Here is a 20,087-nt window from a genome sequence, read left to right on the forward strand (position 1 = left end):
GTGGGCATGGACTCGGCCTAGGTGAAGCTGATACTGGCTGAAGAGATGTAGCTATAGAGAGCAGCTTCTGTATGGCGAAAGGTATAAGGTAAGCTAGGTTTCATGAGCTCCCTGAAGGTAACTAATCTGGGACTGTGCTTGGCCTTGAGCCAAATGGGGCAATGCGTAGTGACTTGGAGTATGATGGTCAGATAAGGGAAGTGTTCAGAATGTGGACTTAATCAGCTGCTCAAGAAGAGAAAGTGATTGTACTTGAGTCAGGGCATCAAAATGATGTCAAGACAGCATTTCAAAAAACACCTTAACAAATTATATTGCAACTGTCCCTTTGATGTCATAACATCAGTTTTGAGTTTAATTATATAGAGTGTTTGCATGGCTCAAATAGAGAATAGGGTATAAATTACCCTAAACAGAAAAGAAAAACATTTTATTATGAGAACGAAAAGAAGGAAAGCGAGTATAAAAAGTTCTTATAGGCTGGCCCCATAACCACGTTCTTCATTAGAATAGCATTAGCCAAGAAAACCAACTTGAAAATGTTGAGGGTCTCTAACAATATTATGGTAGAGTTGTAAAGTGTGTTAAAAGTATGAGTTATATTTTTAAGACAATATCTTGGTATATTTCTTGGTTCAAGACTGGAAATCCAGAAGTTATACAGTTGGAGGGTATGAACTTCCAGTTTAGTAAAGTTTGTGTAAAGGTTAGTGATTTTTGCTTATAACCAAGGAGAAAGGGTGATTGTGGTTGCCATTGTCAGAGACAAGGGAGGTGGTCATGGTGACATGTTACATGAGAGAAGGAGAAGCAACCAGGGAGTGGGACGTCCTGTCTCCAGGAGCTCAAAGGCTGGACCCAGGTGCCTCCTGTGAAAAGCAATAATCTCCATTTATTTTTTGAATGCCACAGATAGTAGCATCCTCTACAAGCATGGGAATACATGGGTATATGTTTTAAATGAAACATGTATTCCCATGATTCCCTCTTAATTATGGGAATACATGGGTATATGTTTTGGATGAAAGCAGGGAACATATCAGGCTTATGGACTAAGCAAACATTAAGCTCAGGAAACCAAGTAGAATTTCTGAAATCAAAGGATGAAAAGCAATAAATGTCCTATGTTCAATTTGTCAGTGTCTTAGAAGAGAAGTCCATGTGCACTGCTGAGGTGGTGGTGTCAGTGTTGAGGTAAAGTCATTTGTGATAAAGAAGATGAAGCCATCTCCAATGCCAAGGTCTTGGCATATGAAACTTTACTGCTCTCTTCCGGAAAATTATTCTTTGAAGTGAATTATACAGTGCAAATGAGGCCTGTAGGGCTGCACAGTACACAACCTGCACATCTCTACACAGTGGCTCTGGAGCAAAAGTAAAAGCATTTTAAGGATGCCCAATGTTCTTCCAACGGCCATGCTTAAGCCTAGAGTCTCCTCAAATATAGGAGTCTAGGAACAACAAAAAAACAACCTGACATCATATTTGTTATTTTTAGCTTTGATAAGGATCCTTAACAACCTGTACCTTCTTCCTTTCAGCCTCATATCGCTATCCCATTAAGAATGCAAGCTTTTTTATCTGTTGGTTGGTGCTATGTGACTTTCTTCACAAATACCAATTCCTTAGAGTACAGTATAAGGAGGCTGAAATGTTATTGTTTCACTTGATAATCTCTTTTTGTTTTGGGCCTAAGGCTCATGCTAATTTACATTCCCATAGCCAATTAACCCTTGCAAAATTATACTTTATAACACTTTTTAAGGCTCTAAGGTATCAAATGTGTGATGCCAGAGAGTAGAAGATATTTGCAACACATGTAGCCAAAGGATAAACATATAGAATATATGAATAATTCTTTAGAAAACTTTAAAAAAGATGACCAAGGAGTGGCTCCATAGTGTAGTGGTTAGCATGTCTGCTTTACATGCAGAAGGTCCTGGGTTCACGCTCCAGGTGGAGCTATGGACAAAAGCACCAATGTAGAACTGCTCCAGGAGAGGAGTCTTAGGGTAGTAGAACTTCTTACATGGCAGATCAAGGCATCCAGACAGAGGATTTCAAGAAAGGAGCAGTGGAAAGTATGAGTTTCTTAAAACCTAGACCCATAATTTTCCCCAGTGTCTCTTCCACCATATTTGATCAGTCAAAGAAGTCACAAGGCTGACCCAGATTTAAAGTAAGGGAACATAATCCTCACCTCTCCATGAAAGCAGTGTCAAAAAATGTGTGGCCATTTTTAATCTAACACAAATCTAAAGATTGAGAATTTGCATCTTTTTGACACTGAGTTGTCCTGTCTATCAACATGACTGCAATGAACTAAATGTCTGTGTCACCCCAAATTTTATATTGAAAACCTAATTCCAATGTGATGATACTTGAAGGTAGAGATTTTGAAAGTTAATTAGGTAATGAGGGTGGAGCTCTTGTGATGGGGTTAATGCTCTTATAAGAAGAGCTAATTTGCTTTCTTACCACCATCTAAGACTACAACAAGAAGTAAGCACTCTGCAGCCCAGAAGAGGCTCTCACCAAAACTCTACCTTGATGGCATTCTGATCTTAGATGTCCAGCCTCTGGAACTGTGAAAAATATCTGTTATTTGTAAGCCATGTAGTCTATGGTTCTTCATTATAGCGGCCCAAGCTGACCAAGATAATGACTTATGTCTATATTTACTAAGTCTTATTTAATGTCTGTAAATAAGGTTAAAAATTATTCACAAGGGCCTTTTACTTTTTCATTAGCTTTGTAGTTTTGTTAACTTACTTTTTTTTTTTTTTTGCTATTACATATACTTTAAGTTTATTTTTGTTGACATGTAAAGGCAATTAATTTTTATGTTGCTCTTACACCTGAACCTTACGTTTCAGATAAACTGTCATTAATTTTTTTAGGCTAAACTTAATTATTTTTTCTGTAGATTTTTGGAGTTATTTATTTAGACAATTTTTTCTCCTACAAATAATGAGATATATATATATATATATATATATATATATATATATATATATATTTTTTTTTTTTTTTTTTTTCCAATAGGACTCTTATCTTACTTAACTGGCTAGGATGGGCTACATAATGCTGAATAGAAGAACCATTAATAAGCATTCCTAAAAAAACCATGATTTTAAAGGAAATGATCTAAACATTGACTATGTAACTTTTTTATTAACTCCCCTTTTTAAATTAATGAAGTTTTATTTTCACATTTTAAGTTTTTGTTTAATGAGTGATCATTAAATTCTATCGAATAATTTTCTTCATTTATTGACAAAATAATATAGCTTTCTCTAGTTAGATGAGTTACATTATTAGATTTCTAATGATGTAACACTTTTTATCTCTAGATTAAATTCAACTCAATAATTTTAGCTTTATTTTTGATTTATTGAAAGATTCATATTGCATATTGCTAATATTTTTTGAAATTTTTGCATATAATTTTATAAATCATATTTTTTTCATATTGTCCTCATGTGACTTTAGTTTTAAAACTATGTTAAACTCATAAAATGAATTAAAGTATATTTTTTATTTGCTAGTTTTTGGAACACTTTGGATAAGATTTAACTATTGGTACCTTGAATATTTTATAGATTTTGTCCATGAAATTATTAGGACTTGATGTTTACTTTGTGAGTAAATTTTAAATATCTGATTTAATTTCTCTACTGATAATAGGAAATTTTAGATATGGTATTTCTTCATGAGTTAGTTTTAATTATTTGTAATTTTCTGCAATTTTTGTCTTTTAGCTAAGTCTTTGTTTTTTTTAAATATTTGTATGTAATATATACTTAATATTACCTGCTATTGTAATATGTGACACCTTTGCCCCAAATCTTTGTTCTTCTCTCCTTCTATCTCTTTTTTTTTTCATTTTTCTTGATGAATTTTTACAAGCTATTGTCAACTTTACTAGTAATTTTAAATAATCTGCTTTTGCTTTGTGGCTTCTTAATTACATTTTTATTTTTTATTTGTTCATTTCTGCTCTTTATTTTTTTCTACCTACTTAGATTTATGAATAAAAATCTAAGCATGTGAAATATACTTGCTTTACTATTTTAATTTTATACCAAATATGCTTAACTAATTATTTTTTCATTTTTCTCTTTATTCTAGTATACATCATTACAGCTGTAAAATTTTTTCCACCCTGGAAGTTATAGGTAATGTCTTTATTGTGATTTGAAGCTAAGTATGTTCCAATGATCATTATGATATTTGGATTAAATTAGAAATGTGTTTTTAAATTTTAAATGAGAGATTTATTACTATTTATTATTTTATTATTTATTTTTTTATTGCATGAGATTAGAGATAGTGGCCTGAATGAGACTATTTAAAATGTTTCGAGATTTGTATTTGGCTTAGAATATAATCAATTTTTTAAATAATTAAGCTGCACAGACTTAAAAAATAATCTGTGTTTTTCAATTTTGAGGTATAGTAGTCAAAAATTATTAGATTAAGGTTTTTCATTGTGGTTTTAAAATATTCTATATTCTTATTGAAAGTTACTACATGATCTGTCAATTACAGAGAGAACGTTGGCAAAGTCTCCCAGCGTGTGAAAGAGAGAAAATGATAGGGGGCTCAAATATTGTTTTAACTTTCATTCAGCCTTTTAATCCAGTTCTGTGATTCCTGAAAGTAAAATTCTCAGAAATTTTTATTTGACCCTTTTTCTATTTGATTGCACTCATGTGCCTATGACTACATCCAAAGTTTTTTTTTTTTTTTTAAGTTGTTTTCTTTTTAGACTCAATTACAGGCACATCGAACAAACAAGCACCCATAGAAGAGTTCTCCTTTAAATTTCTTGTTCCTGAGCCATATTTTGCAACCGAAAGAATTTAATAGAGGCCAATATAATCCTTTCAGAGATTTTAAGAAAAAGTTTGACAGGCACATCATTGGTTTAATCCTTTTTGCCAGGCTGAGTCTTAATCAGTCTTTGTGCTTAAAGTGGTTCTCAGGTTTGAAATGAGAAATAGTTACATTTTTGATCCAGAATGTCTGTATTCTCTCATTCTTTTATCTATATTTTCAAATCAATCCATTCTTTCTATAGTAATCTCTTTCTCTCTGTACCTGGTCAAATGCAGACAATAGCAACCAAAGCATGCCTTGTATCATTCTGTTTCTCAATTCTTTCCCTAAAGCCAAAGTTAAAACAATTTGTTTTTTATCTCCATTATCGCAGGAAACACTTTTAGCCAATGTTTTCTCCTATATCCAAAAATTATTCCCTCACCTCTTGCCACTTAGCCATGAAGTTAGTACATGATAATTTTTATATTTGTTATTACACCATCTGTATTAGTCAGCATGAACTGCCATAATGAAATACCACAGACTAGTGGCTTAAACAACAGAAATTATTTTTTTCACAATTCTGGAGTCTAAAAGTCCCTGATTAAGGTCCTAACAAACTCTGTTGTGAGACCTCTCTTTTTGGCTTTATATGGCCGCCCTCCCACTGTGTTCTCACATGACCTTTCTTCTAAGCGCACAAGAAAAGGGAGAGAGGGCCCTCTAGTGTCTCATATTCCTTTTATAAGGATGCCAATTCCATTGCATTAGGCCTTCATCCTTATGACCTCGTTTAACCCTAATTACCTCCCAAAAGCCCAATATCCAAATAACTTTACATTGGGGGTTAGGCCTTCAACATATACATTTAACAGGGGAGAACACATTTCAGTACATAACAACTTCCCACTTCTAAAAGTCAATATTTATATCAGTGATAGCTACAGTGTATGTCGTGATAACAACCCCCAAATCTCAGTTACCACAACAAAGGTTTATGTCTCATTCATGTTTCTTAAAACCTGTGGTCCTGCTACAAGGCTCTGCTCTATGAATCATTTTTATATTAGGATTCAGCCGGAAAGAGTAACTTTTATGGTTGAGCAGAAGGCAATGGTAGTATAACATGATTGCTCCTAAAGCTCTGGCTCAGATACCATATACCATCACATTCAGCCATAGTCAATTGAGCTAAGCAAAGTAAATTAATTAGCGTGATATCAAGTATGTGGGAAATATACATACAAATTTGTATATTCTTATATTGACCTTTTTTGTGTGTATTTTAAGTAGAGTTTAGTTCATTTACATTGATTATGATGCCTCCCCCAGAGTAAGGGTTGGACTGTGTGATACAACCTCACCTTAACCATCATGGAGGGAAATGGAACAGGTCCAGTGTCAAGCTCTACTGGACTTTTGAAAGTTTTCTCCACTGCTTTTGGACTAAGGCAAATCACAGCAGGTGTGGGGTCTGGCTTATCCAGCACCTTTTAGGGAGAACACAGTAGCATAAGCCAGAAATGTGGGCAATTTAATATCCCCATGCGAAAAAAATTTTCACAAGTAAGAAACAGGACGGCACTTCTATATGTCTCTTCCTCTTTGCTGATGGACTGCTACAAGCTTAAAAGGTCCTATAAGGTCTGTACAGAGATATCTAAAATGGCTGAGCAACTTGCTGTGTTAATTGTGAAGCAGTGGTCAGCTTGGTAAAACATTCCCTGGTTTTGTTTTTCTGTCCTTTCTACCCCATTTATTTTTTTTTTTCTTTATTCTTTTGGCTCTAGAATTGTACCCACCAATAATTGGGATGAAAACTTCATTTTAAGCACTGTGTGTACAGAACCCGGGAAAAGTTAACATCAAAGGTCATATACTATAAGTTGAAAGTGTTGGAGGAAGGGTGGGGAGTGAAAAGTCCATATCAAATATATTAAATATAGCAGAAAGTCTGATAGGGATTAGTGGCAACAGTCTATTTAATATGTTGATATTTAAGAGGGCTGTTTTAGTGTGCTAGATGTCAAAGAAAAAAGTGGCTCAATATTAAAGAACATAATATTGCTTATGTTTTTAAAAAACCTACCTTATATTATTCAATAAATCCATCTCTATTCTATTGCTTTTTCTTAAATAGTAAAAAATTATATATATATATATATATATATATATATGTCATGAACATGAGACTTACCCGATTTGAAAATCATTTATTGTCTTTATATTTACGTTTCATCTCCAAGGTAACTTTTATTTTGTTTAAACGCACATATATACACACAAATAGAGAGCATTTATTGATCATACACAACCAACACGTGCATATAATACATATAAACATTCATATATATATGTAACCAGCTCATCTACAAATTAATGTTCTTCTCATCAAAAGTAGAAAAACAGGATTAAACCACAGGGTAAAATTTATTTAAACAAGCAACACATTTCTTGATACTCTCCAAAATAAAGTTTATTTATTACTTGAGTTTTATTACTATGTTCAATATTAAATTAAATCATTTAAAAATCATTAAAAATAATGTCATTGCTTCATAATATGAAGCTTATATAAGTTCCCTTAATGCATGTTAAGTATAAAACTAGTGACGATAACGGCCAATGCACGTGTACATGAGAGACTGACTTGTGACATATAGTCTTTTCCACACAGTGCACATGGGTTTGCAGCTGCAGCTGTTATTTGCAGAGCCTGGCACTATTTATGCCTTTGCCTCATGTTCTCTTCAGAGCCCTTGTTCTCAAACAGCCACCCATCACTGAGTGCCAAATGCCAGGTTAAGCTGTCTGCTGCTACTGCTGTTTTTCCTAGCCGCTCACATCTCTGCCCTGTCCTTGAAACTGTACTTTTAATGTGCCTTTGAACAAATTCTTTTTCTAACCTTTTTTCTGGCATAACACAACTCTTCAAGCAGCATTTACCAGGTTATCTTGCTGTTATCTGTCCCCTAGACTTATTCTGCCTCTATCCATGGGTTAACTTCATTTTATTTAATATTAAATATGGAAACATTGTGTTTTTCCTTCAGATAGTGCTTTATACTACAAAAAAAGCTTTCAAATATATTATTATTACTATTTTTAGTTTGAGTCTCAGAAATTTGTAATGCTAACCGGGAATGGTAAGTTTTTTAACAGCTATTGAACTGGCAGCCCGGCACTACGGTAGGTAATTTGTATGTATTGTGACATCACATCAAATTTAACTTTCCCAATATACCATCCCCAACTTAACTAGTAAGGAGTCAAGAAAATAATGAGACTTATCTAAGTTCACTCAGTCCAGAGCTAGAACCAAGATCCTTGGTCAACAACTTCAGGGCTTTCCACTATGCCAGATCACCTTCTACAACCCAGAGGTAATTTGCTTAAACAAGCCAATTATAAAATTTAAACCACCAAGTTACATAACAATTTACATGCTTTTTTTCTGTAGTATTTATCACAATATATAATTGTTACTTTGAGATAAATCTGTGTCCTTCTTTGAGATTTGTAGTTTAGCAGAGTTATCTTTTATCTGTAGCACTTAGAATGTGCACAATAAATATTTGAGGAGTAAATGAAAGGGTGATTATGACACATGGAATACTTAATAATAATCTACATAATTTACTTAGGGAGGGAATTTAAAGCCACATTGACAATTCAATACATACATATATATATATGTAAATATATATATATATATTCAATACATACATACATGCATTATGTATAATATGTATGCATGTATGTATGTATTGAACGTATTATGTATATACATATGTATATATGCTTGAGATAAATCAAGACAAAGAAACCCAATAATTTGAAAAGTGAAAGCTTTATATATAGAAAATTAGTGACTATAACAGCGGATTAGAGCAATGAGAGATTGGCTAATAAGAAGTAGGAACAAATCTAAAGAATACAGGAATATCAGATAATAGGGAGTAGACATTATCTCTAGGAAGAGGCCCCTCCTCTTGCTATAGAGGGCACAGTCATAGCTCACTGGTAACAGAAAAGTCTCTGTGGTGCCATGTCCACAGGACTAGCTGGAAATCTGCCCTCTGGAACACACAGGAAATTAGCCCTCTCCATACTGGGAAAAGTGTTCACAAGGAGATGACTCACCAGAAGCACATAACAACAAACCCTCCTGAAGGAGTTGACTAGGGAAGCTTCTGGAATCTGAGTATCTCTGGCTGCTATGCACTGCAAGAGCTGGGCACTGGAGATGCTGCTGGAGCCTGAGGCTGGAAAATCCCATCATGCTGTAAATAGTCTGGTGCTGGAAAAGTCAAAAACTACAGGATCTTCCTAGTGAACACACCCAATCCGAAAGAAAACCCTTTCTACCTTCAGTGTCTCTCCATTGCCCTCTACTGACAAAGATAAACATTGTACGGCTGGCAATCGAAAAAAATTGAAAGGGCCCAAATTCATTTTCACAGACCGGGCAAAAAGGGTGAATTTGGAGTTGAGAGGCAACAAATTGATAATTAGTACAGTCTTCTTGATATTGTTTTAAAATATCACATTTTGTTGCCATCATAGCGGAATGAAAAGATGGTTTTCTGTTGTTTTAATTAAAATAAAATAATGGTGAGAAAGATTTCCACTTTATGTTAGTCCTGAGGCAGGTTATTTTATAAAATAATAAAAATGAAAACTTATGCAAATTGAATTTAAGGAAACAGGTTTCTTCTTAACTATTATCCACAGAATCTTTGACTTTGGATCCATTAACTACACTGAACCATAAATCATTTATGTAAAAAGATAATCATTTCTTCTTAGTTTGTAGGGAGATTTAAATTAAAATGCCTTTGTAAAGTTCATACCTAATCCCTAACACATAATATTTCCTTTCCTAAGTGGATCATAATAATATTTATATTGTGTTTATAAGTATAAGATGAGAGGCCTAGTATTCTGGTTAATTTCTCAAGGACTTTTTAAATCTACTTGTGCTATTTGTTATTCAGAGAACTCAAAATATATTTTATACCAAATTTGTCTTCTGGCCAAAAATAGATTAATTTAGATTGGATTAGTTTAGACTTCCTTCGTTCCTTTGTTGATGAAAGAATCAGAGATATTTTGGGATCATGGATACATCAGGTCAGCCAAATCTGTTAGGTGACTGGCAGGGTTTAGCATATCAATAGGCCCATGTGCTCAGTGACTACACCTCTGAGATTGATATGTTGTTCCTTGCACCTTTCTCATAATTGACATAAAACATGTCTGTGATACCACTTTGTTCCCTAAAGTCATGTCACAACCACATCAACATTTGGTGACTTATGCTGCTTGGGAACTATTCCAGAACAGAGTAAATTAAAATGTTTGCAATTAATGAAAAGGGATGTGCTATAATTTACATATAGGTTGAGTTAGATAACCCTGATTTGGAGAAATGAATTGAGCTAAACATGTGACTTTAGAAAATTTACTTACATTCTCTGAGTTTTCTCATCTATAAAATAATAATAATAATAATACTTTGTGGTGTCATGATACATACATAAAATAACTTATGTGAAGCATTTATAGATTGCCATCAGATGGTGATAGCTCAATGAATGGAATTTACATGCATTCTTTCTCATCCTAGTTTTTAAATGCTTAAAATCTTTCTCTTTCTGTGTCTGCTGCCTCCATTCTGTCTCTATCTCTACATATATGTGTGTGTATAATCTATAGATATAACTACATATTATATATAATAATAATTATATATGTTTATACAGTTGACCCTTTAACAACATGAAACTGAACTGTGCAGGTCCACAGCATTTTTTCCGATAAATACTGTAAATGTATTTTCTCTTCTTTATAATTTTCTTAACAATTTCTTTTCTCTCACTTTATTGTAAGAATACAGTATATAATACATACAACATAGAAAATTTGGGTTAATTAACTGTTTTTATTATTGGTAAGATTTTTTTGTCATCAGTAGATTATTAGTAGTTAAGTTTTAGGAGAGTCAAAATTATACACGGATTTGACTACTCAACTTGGAGGTGGGGGTTGGCTCCCTGAATTCTATGTTGTTCAAAGGTCAACTGTATATATAATCTTATATAAACTGCCCGCTTCCTACCTGTTTTTACCTTATTTCATTCAACACTTCCAGGTTACTCATTTTCTTCAGTTACCACACCGACCTTCTATTTATTCACATATAAAGTTCATCCTCTCCTCCAGGCCTTTGCTCTTCTTGTTTCATCTTCCTGAAATGCTCATCCACCAGGTAGTTCCATGGCTGGCCCCATTTTTATTATTCCAATTTACATTCAAAAGTTGACTCTTCAAAAAGATCTCCTCTGACAATTCTACTTTACTTAACTCTTGCTTATATGAGTCATGCCGTATTCAATCACTTTTCTTCAAAGTAGTTACCATTATCTGTAATTATGTCATTCATATATTTGTTCATTGTTAAAAATATCTCTTTCACTAAAACACAAAGTTCCACTTATTGTTGTATTTACAAAGTAGAAGAATATGTGGCATAAAATAGATGACTGTTAAAAATATCTCAGGTGAATGGACGATTAAGACTTTTTTGAAATCTTGTAGAATTTTATGCATCCCTGCTTAAAGAAAAAGTCAATTTGGACAGCTATTGGAACATTCGTGGAGGGTTATGAATTTATGGGAAAGATGAGACATATTTACCCATGGAAAGACAAGACATATTTACCCATTGAAAGTTCTCAAATTAAATAACTGAAGATGCAAAATATCATCAGAGGTTAAGCTGCCACTTCTTTATTTGTTGTCTATTGCTAGCTAGCAAGCCTTCCCCAAAGTTAATGATTTTAAACAATCAATAAGGTATTATTTTTCAGGAATCTGTGAGTTGGCTGGGCTCTAATACATGATCTTATTGTACATATTACATATGAATACAAATAAAGCTATCATCTTCATGGAGACTAGCCAGATTTTTTTTCATATGGCAGCTCACAGTGTTTTAATAGAGCAAACTTTACAATATGTTTGCTGATATCTCATGGGTCAAACAGCTCACGTGACTGACCAAGTACTATATCCACAAAGATATGGACATTAGGAAGTGTGACTAACACATGGCGGGAGAAAATGCAACCTATTCCACTGTAGTTTTCTTTGGCCTCAGACAATCTAACATGGAGTATGGCTACTATTGCAAAGTAGGGGCTCAGTGGGTCTGGAACGTTAAATTCTTTGTAAGCCACTGCCTTTTTATTTTCAGGGTTATGTCACCACTCCAGGAAAGTTTACACTGTATAATCTATGTGTTTCTATTTAAGGGAACCATTTAAATATTAGGCTCTCTTAGTTCATGAAGGAAACATACCATTAGTAAGACTGTATCCTCAGAGTGTCAGGAATAAAGGAGTAGAAATAAGATTCAATGATCTAGTGCCTTTAGATAAGAACTCTGTCTCTAGTTTTCCAACACCTAGAAAACCTATTGTCCACATTTATTTTCCATACAGTTATAGCAAGTATATGGACTACACTGAAGATAAAATTTATATTGTTGCAATTTGTCGTTTCCCATGATTAAAACGAATATTCATCTGCATAATGATAAATGGAATATCAAAGGTAATGAAAGTATTTTTTTTTCAAGTTAAGATCTCTTATAGATCAATTCATTAACAGGTTGAGTGTCTAGTATATGCATCAAGCATAATAAATAAAAGCCGGTCTCAGGAACTTTTTAGTCTAGTTTCTTGGCTATAAGTGAGTATGTTGAGAAATTGTTTCAACGTAGGAAAAGAGAACACCCAGGTCTCTCTATAAACTGTGCCAGGAGGGCAGATTTATTGAAAGAGGTAGTCTTTAAACAATATTATCAATCAGTATTATTATTCTCCTTTAGTAGCTTTCATGCCTCCCTCTATTTAGTGAAACTATTCCCTGAAAACCTAACAGTTCACTCCATTTTTCCAAATACAATGATCTTCCAATTTCTAATCTCTTTGACATGTTTGTTGCATTTGACTGTTAATACCATTCATCTTTAAAATAAGGTTTTATTACCTTTTTTTAAGAGTATATACTTCTGTTTTTTCTTCCTTTCTGACCAATACTCTTGATTTCTCTTATATCTTCCAGCTAAGTATACCCAAGATCAATCCTTATTCCTTTCTCCTTTATCTTTACTCTTATTTCTTCGTTATAACCTGGCTTATTATTGGTAATTATTGGCATCCTATGACATATAATCACAGTTCCTGTAATCTCACTTGGAGCAAGCACTTAAGACCCTGAGTTTTTGGACACTAGGGCAATTTCTTGCATATTGTTTTGTTGTTGTTGTTGTTTGTTTGTTTGTTTTCAGAAGAAAAGCACTTAAGAATTTACTTAGGAGATATTTTAGAGGTTTAGGGGTTTTAGATCAATTCCCTCTTAGCCAACAATTCCTGTAGCCATAATCTCTCTGTATTCCTGATTTTCTTATCTGCCAACTAGCCTCTACTGGGCTCCAAATACTTAATACATAATAAGCATTCAATACATGTTGTATGAATTAGTGAGCTTTATTTCCTTCCATGTTGCTGTCCCACTTGAGAGGTGACAATGAGACCCTAGTACTTACTGACACTCAGGACTTTAAAATTACTCTAGCATATAGTCTCAAAATGCTTACTTTTCTCATCAGTCTCAATATAGTCCCTCTACTAATCTGTCTGTTCTCTTTTTCTACAATTGATAGATCATATTCTCATTGAAAGAGGTATTATGCTTGATGCATATACTAGACACTCAACCTGTTAATGAATTGACCAATTTTACACATATAACTTGTGCCACCTCCACTAGCTTTTTTTTCCCCATGTTATTCCTTACAAGGATAAAAACAATCACTAACCTTTATTGAGTGTTTACCATTTGCCAGTCATTGTGCTAAGAGACTTAATGTCTCAGCACCTTTAATCCTTGAAACAACTTTACGAGGTATTTTATTTTTTCTGCTTTATTGACCAGGAAATTGAGACAAAAGAGGTTTGATGATCAGTCCAAGTCTTCCCAGGATGTACGTAGTAGAGCCAGTGTGACCTTATGCAGGAGCATCTTGAACAACTTTACTCTTCACTGTACTATTAGCCTTTAAAGATCAACCCAAAGCCCACCTTACCTTTGAACTTTTTAGTCCACATAAGTGTGGTCTCTTTTTCATTTTCTTTCCCCGTGTCAAGGGGCTCTATGTATCTCATAGCCTAAAAATAATCACCTACTTTCTGGGCTGTTAATACAATTCCAGGAAAGTTGAGTCTTGATTCCCACATTGTTTATTGTGAGCAAAAGTATGTCTGTAAGAATCATCTTAAATTTATATTAAGATAGAGAGAGAGAGAAAGAGAGAGGGAGAAAATCCCTATTCTGTTTGACCATAATATACCTATTGATTGTTAGTACTATTTCTCAAGATTAGTAATGCCAAAAAGTTAATATAAGGTTAGAAAGAGACTTTCTGTCACTAGGTCCCAATTTAGATGATTTCTTCATAGAGTTTCCATTGTTTATGTGACATACCATTGTGACTTTCAGTGTTGTGCTCCCCTGTCAATGCTCTGCAGTGAACTATGACATTAAAATGTTGTGTAAATTTTGTCTTTCCTTTTCTTCCCTCTTTCTATCATTTGGTTGACTGACGTTGAGATTTATGAAATCTAATTTCATGTACTTTTTCCATACAGGCTTCCTTGAGCTGGCCTCTTGTTTGCTTTTGGCTGCTGTTTGGGACTCTTCCCCAGCTTCTCCCTCTTTCTGCTTGTGCCTTTCATTGCTAGATGCTCACTTTAGCATTGCTCTGACATCTCCTCATGCAGTACTCAGGGACTTTGCTGGAAAAGCGAGATACCTTATGTGACAATCAAATCTCCCACAGATTTTTAAATGAATGTAGGCAGGAGCTATTGGTTAGCTCTGTAATTGTTATTATTTCAGGTGTCTATCTCTTAAACTACACCAGGAACCCCTTGAGAATAGGGAAAAAATGCTTTGTTTATTTAGCGGACTCTCTATACCTAGTCCATAATATATATTTAATATATGCATAATGGTACAAAAAATGTAGGCTAAAAATAATTATGTCGTGTTAGTACAAGAACAAGTATTTCCACTTTAAAAGTAATAAAAAAGCATACCTTTTCTAAACCTTTGATTAGGTTAAACTCTTTGATCAGACTAGCTTTGAGTTTCCTTGTGCTGGAAGTTTTGGAGCCTGAGAAAGCCTATTTTCCACATAAAATATATAAATATTTTACAGTTAGCCTAGAAGTATTACTAAAAGCCATAATTAAAGAATATTACAAAATAAGCCATTAAAATAATTCACAAAATACTCACTTAGGTAGTAACCATAGCATTGGAAAGATGGCAGGGGGAGAGAAAAGAAAAGTATTTCCTTGGTTCCAGAAAATCTCCTGAAAAAGAGAAAGGCTTATCAGGCCCTCAAAGCCTCCCAGGCAAAGCAGGCACTTTTGGAAAAGAAGAAGCAGAGGAAAGGAAAAGAGCTCAGTTTTAAGCCACTGGAATTGTTCCTACGCATGCCTGGGGAACTGCATGAAAAGGTATGGCCCAGAGGACTAGAAGTGAAACCTCCTGGTTTAGAAGTGCCCGGTGAACATTCCTCAGCCTTTGTTGTACACATCCACATGATTAAAGGGGTGATTTAATGGTGAAGAGGACCATTGCAAGATTCTCTTGAAGAAGATTTTCAGTCATGTTTTTGTCAAAGTGACCCCCCAAATCATAAAAATGCTCCACGTAGTGGAACCTTATGTGACCTGGTGATTTCTAAATCTGAAGTCTGTCGAGTAATTCATCTTGAAACGTAGACAAGCCAAGGTCAAGAATAAAATTATCCCTTTGACAGACAATACAGCGATTGAAGAGCAGCTGGAGAAGTTTGGTGTTATTTGGTTGGAAGACTTCATTCATGAAATTTGCCTTCCTGGGGAAAAATTTCCAGGTGATTTCAAGGTTCTTGTGTCCTTTTCATCTGTCAGCGGCCTGTAACACTACTAATAAGAGAATGGGCTTCCTCAAGGAGGTGGGCTTACCTGGCTATCGAGGCGAATGCATCAATCAGCACCTCCAGCAGCCAAACTACACCCGGATCGTCTGAAAGCACAATGCATTGGAAGTATGTGTTTTTGTATTTGGGAATTATTATCCAGTATCTTCAAAGATTATTTTTCTGCTATATCTTCAGAAATTGAAAGGGAAAGGTCAGGGAAAAGATAGAGATGTTCCTGGCAGGCACTTCTCACTACAGCTCAGTTCCAAAGGAAATGTCTCAGTGTTTTCCATGTTGCACAGCTATCACCTCTGAAGTAAGCAAAGGACTCATGCCACGGAGGAAGGGTCCTGCTTAGTTGCATCTATCCAGGGGATTAATGTTGGTGAATAGATACCCAGGCATGAAAGTTCGTGGTGGGACAGGCTCAGGGGCATATTTGAACCTGGGGATTCTTAAGGTCTTGTTTTGGAAAGAACTTTTAATACAGTTAGAAAACCACAAAAACAAAAAACAAAAACTACTCATTTAAACCTGTGCAAAGTAAAAAAACAAAAAACAAACAAAAAACAAACAAAAAAAAAACAGGATTTAGCTCAAGAATGATTCTCATGTCCCTAAACTTTTCCCAAGACAAGAGGTAAAGAATATTGTTGAAGAGCATGGGTTTTTGGAGTCAGAAGTTGGCTTAAATCCTTCTCTCTTCTCTTAGTAACTATAAATTTGGCTGAGTTAAAGGACCTTCCTGTGTCCTTCTTTCTGCATAAGAAATATAGGAATAATAACATTCATCTGAGAGGCTGTTGTAAAGATCAAGTCAGATAATATATATAGAACATTGATCACAATTCCTGGCAAATAATAAGGACCTATCAATTGCTAGTTATTGTTAGAATTAATATTTTCTCTCAGAAAATCCAAAATAAACTAGTCTTTCTTAAGTCCAGACACTGGAGGTTGACTTACGATCCTGACATGCTTTATTTGAGCTCGTTTTCTTTCCAGTCCTCTTGTATAAGACATGTTCAAGGTCTATTAGCTGACTCTGTTATTAATAGTTAGGGCCTGTTCAGCATGCTTCTTCAGGAAGGAAACTGCATTTAGTTTTCATTTGTCTCTGTATACAAAATAATAGTTTGAATGTTTTCTTCAAACCAAAATGACTTTTTAATTTTTTTAGTGTATGTATATATGTGTGCATGTGTGTTTGTTGTTATTGTTATTTTATTTTGGTTGAGTAGACATTATTCTAAAAATGTTTTATTACAGTGGTAGATCTGATTTTATCTTTTTGGGGGGGCCATTTTATAATTTTTCTTTTCATCGTACCCTTTCCTTTCTCTTTCCATGAATAGTATCAAAACAACAAAACGAAAGCTCTTTGAAGCAAATAGATATCTTTATCTAGCCACATAGTGGTCTGCTCTAACATTGATATTGATGAATAGATACCCAAGCATGAATTTGAACTTGTGCAGATATTCACATGTCTACAACCTTAATATTATGGAAGTCATTTTAGACACAATTGAAGAAATGGAAGTATTCTTCTTTTTATGGAGGTCATGATTTACTTGAGGTGACAACATAGACAGGCAATTAACTCACTACATATCTGTGATAATTCTGTGTTATAGAGTAATTATGTTCATTAATATTCTTCTTTAGCATCATTTTGAGAGATGAATCTCTACACCCCCAGATGGTACTGTAGGTAGAAATACTTCCCTGATAACTCACATGCTCACTACATAATCAATTCATGTGTTTATTCAGTAAATATTTATCAAACCTTTCTAGGGCTTGTCCCATGAGGACTTTTCTGCCACATCACATGTTACATTTATTTTATTACAATTTTTTTTTATAACTACTTTTCTCAGCTTCTTCTGAACAAAGGGATGTCTCCTACAGAATTGAACATTTTATCACTCGACTTGATGTTATCTTCTCTAAACATCCACCACACTTTTTTCAAGATCTAGGTTGGGTTTCCCATCTGTAAGGTATAGTACTTTCTTGCCTCCTTACACTCCATCGTAAATTCTACTTATGCATCTGTCTGCTTCACCAGACTTTAAAGTTGTTAAGAAGAGTTTCTGTGTCCTTATGATTATCGTATTCCCAATGCCTCGTACCAGACCCAGGGTGTAGTAAGCTTCCAAAAAAGGTCTGACAAATTATACTAGGTGATGCTTTTGTCTTCCAGAAAGCAGATTCTGAGTCAGACACTACCCTTTCTTTATACTAATAGATAACTTTTAAGGCCAGCATTCACCTCAACTATGTCTGAAGCCACCAGGAAGTTAAAAATCATGGAGTCTGACTGCATAAACTATATACATGTCTTTGAATTCTAAGTTCACTTTACCACTCTGAAGCTAATTTCTTGATTTTAGGCTGTGTTTTATTTTCTCACTTTATACTCCTGAATACGTATGTCCCTGTATGCTTTGATAACTTAAAGTGAAAATGACAGTGATAGTTGAGCTTTTTAAAGCTTTTACTAAAAATCTCTCTTTTTTGCTTACTTACTTTTTGGTCTTGTCAGCAATTCAAAATGAAAGCACATTTATTTTTTGTGGTGTTGTGTCTGAGAGACCTGTATACAACTCCCATGCTAACAATTGAATCGACATTTTATTTTAAGTTTACTTTTATGTCAATTTTGATGATATTCTCACATATCTTAAGTGATAAATAAAGAGCAAAAATATTGGATAATTTTGAATAATCTCTATCAGCTTAAAGTTTGCAAATGCTGACCTCCTTGAAGCTGGAAAAAAAAGTCACTTCATGTAGACATTTTGTCACTGTTGTTAAAAACTCCATCACCCCCCTCTTCTTTTTAATCACAGAGGTGCCAAAGAGACAAGCTTTTTAGGACAAAAAGAAAACTGGACTTGTTTTCTCTGGATTTTGGCTGTGACATTAACCGTTGCTTTGTTTTATTGTAATAGAATACACTGGCATGAAAGTTGAAGTAGATTCCAAGAAGTATATGCTAGGCTTTTTATTGGCATATCAAACAGGGAATCATTCAGGCCATACATAAGCAAGAGCCAAGTAATTAATAATAACACACGTGGAAGAAAATGAGTGTTTTGGTTGAGAAGGAGAATGAGAAGTCAGACAAAGGCCTGGGCTTCGTGTCCTTGCCCTCAGCAGCAGCAAAAATAATGTTATGAATAGCATTTAACTTGAATTTGCAGCAAACTGCTGCTTTTATCATAAACAATTGCCAGATGGTATACATTATCTTTCTTTTTTCTCCTTTCACAAAAGCGGCATTAATTGCAGAGCAGCCCAGGGCTCCACTCAGCTCATCAGTGTGATAACACTTCATGACCCTGATTAGCCGTCAGTCTACTCAATTAAAAAGATCATTTAGACATTCACCCAATCATTTGCCTATCGAGCCACCTGGGCCTCAACCAGGGGCTCCATTTTTAACATTCTCCTGCCCTCTCTCATCTTGCCTAGCTTTTTTACATATCTCCAAAAGACGTAATTGAATTAAATAAAGCGTCTCAGGGGCAGCTGCAACATCTGCTGTTTGTGGTATGTCAAGCCTTCAGCATTAAAAACAGTTACATATGCTCCAAATTAGCAGGTCGCAGAGATGAAACAGTCGATGATAGTGTTTTTGTGCCAGCGTGAGAAGCAGCTCACAGCTGTGTGCAATTTACAATTAAAGGCTTTATCAGAGCTCAATTGTACTAGTGAATCAAGTGGTGAGAGGTCAGTTAGTGAATTAGACCAATTAGAGCTTGTACAGTTAAATTATCTGTCTTATTACCTACTGATAAACAGCCTTGTCATATCTTTACTGGAATGATGAAGCTGAATGAATTTTATGAAGTGATAATACGTGTTCACTATAGTGGAACTTAGTGGTTTGTGAATTCAAAATCTATAGCAGTAAAACAGCTTTATATAACCTTTTTAAAGCAGCCATGAAATAGAAAACTTGGAATTGATTAAAACACTTCAATTAAGTTGGCTATATCTACTTGTAAATTCATCTTCAAGGACGAAGTTTAAAAAGCATTTTGCAGCGGAATGATATATGTATCCCCAAACTTTATTTTAAGTTAATATTATTTTTTTTTAATTTTAAGAATTAACTTCGATGTGAACAAAGGAGAGAACAAAACTGTGTCTGACTAATTTAATGACTGAGCATTTAAAAACAATCTATAAAGAGCAGATAGGGGTCATG

The 20,087-nt window shown here is 34.4% G+C and overlaps 1 pseudogene; it reads left to right on the top strand.

Annotated features, from left to right (window-relative positions):
- Positions 1-9,043: 9,043 nt before the first annotated feature.
- Positions 9,044-15,973, top strand: LOC120602023 (60S ribosomal protein L7-like 1; annotated as a pseudogene).
- The last annotated feature ends 4,114 nt before the right edge of the window (positions 15,974-20,087 follow it).

This window comes from Pteropus medius, unplaced genomic scaffold (assembly GCF_902729225.1).
Source record: "Pteropus medius unplaced genomic scaffold, Ma_sr-lr_union100, whole genome shotgun sequence".
NCBI lineage: Eukaryota > Metazoa > Chordata > Mammalia > Chiroptera > Pteropodidae > Pteropus > Pteropus medius.